Source organism: Procambarus clarkii, chromosome 15, assembly GCF_040958095.1.
Source record: "Procambarus clarkii isolate CNS0578487 chromosome 15, FALCON_Pclarkii_2.0, whole genome shotgun sequence".
Lineage (NCBI taxonomy): Eukaryota > Metazoa > Arthropoda > Malacostraca > Decapoda > Cambaridae > Procambarus > Procambarus clarkii.
The window spans coordinates 51,677,498-51,679,337 of record NC_091164.1 but is presented as its reverse complement, the minus strand read 5'-3'; positions in this window follow the sequence as shown (position 1 = coordinate 51,679,337).

Sequence of the window (1,840 nt, the reverse complement as noted above, 5' to 3'; positions counted from 1 at the left end):
AGTAATGAATAAATATGATATGTTAGGTTAGGTTGACCTAACTTAACCTAACCGACGCTTGGATCGTCGACTTGATTTGGCGTCACCAGCTCTTTATTTTCGTCTAATTTCTTTATAAAAAGATACTTTTTCAGATTAAAATTATGCTTTTTCGTGTTGTACATTCAGCACCAACATTATAATGAGTAAATATATCATATTTATTCATTACTAACGTATTGCCAGGAAGCTGAGTGGTTAGGTCTCGATAAATTTCCTGGTATAATATTATTGTTTGCTATTCTCCATCTTAGACTAGGCAAGTTGAAGTCACCTAGGAAGATAATATGAGGTATCGAGTTCTCCATTTTGTTTATCTGTTCTGTGAATTCCTCGGCCGTTGCATCTGGCGGTTTGTATATTAGAATAATCACTAAATTTATTTTCTCTATTTTTAATCCCAATACCTCTACCACCTCATTTGTAATGTTAAGGAGCTCCGAGCATACAAGGTCTTCCATAGTATACAGACCCACTCCTCCATGTGACCTAATTTTCCTATCACAGTTGTGTACTTTTCGAGACTACATTTCAAATATTCCCTAACATACATGGCTTCTCCCCCCTCTTTGTGTAAAATAGTTTAAATCCATTTATGGGACATTCAGCAAATAGTTCTCTATTTTTTACATTCATCAATGTTTCGGTACGTGCAATAGTATGTATTGTTTCATTGCAGATAACAGCATTTAAATTTTTTTTGTTTCTTAGACTTAGACTCGTACTACCAAGTTGCTGTTGGCAATTGGATAATTTTTTTATGAAGTCATTTGTTATTTTTTCCCCTACTTTAGTAATTTATGCTTTTGATCTCAATTAGTTTTATATCCTAGCTTTTTAATTTTTTCCCCTTATATATTGCCATCTTATCTGTCTGCTTTACATGGCTTAAGCAGAGTCATGTCTGCTTAAGCCTTTGTTATTTTACTAATTTACCTGTTTTAATTATTATTTGTTTTCAAAGTTTAGTTTACCCCATTTTATTTGCTTTTTGCAGTACAATACTTTACTAATAATCTTGTAATAGTAATTGGTAATGTAGCACTTGGCCTTTCTCCTTCAGAATGTATGCACACATTATAGAAAGAAGAAGAGAATACCACACAAGATGGCAGCGTATGTCACGGGCCAAAAAGCGACGCCTAAAAGAACAGGTAAACCTCGAAGTCTTTCAGAGGTTCATAGATGGAAAGCGACTGAATACAGGCAACTCCTTCTCTACACCGGTAAGATTGTACTGAAGGGAATCTTACCCAAAGAATTGTATGACCATTTCCTGACTCTTGAATGTAGCCATTTCTATTCTTGTATCACCTAAATTGATTCAGTTAAATTACAGCCAATATGCACATGATCTTTTGCTGTACTTTGTGTTAAAGGCTCGTGAGCTGTATGGTAAGGATTTTTTAGTGTACAATGTACACTGCCTAACACACATATCCTCTGATGCCAAAGAGTTTGGTAGTTTGGACAGATGTTCAGCATTTCCATTTGAAAATTACCCGCAGCAGGTTAAGAATATGGTTCGATCAAGTAAAAACCCTCTTGTTCAAGGAGGATTTAAGGGATTTACTGGAGAACTTGGCAAAGGTATATTCACAATAGTCGTCTCTATTACTAATGACACTATTGCAGATGAAGGTATCTTTGTAAGATATTGCTATGCCACCTCCTTTTTTTATTAGGCCTGCAGTTGTGAATGGCTTTATTATCAGCCAAGTTGTAGCATACAACATAGCATATATATGTATATGGCATACATATATATATATATATATAATATATTTATTTATTTATTCAA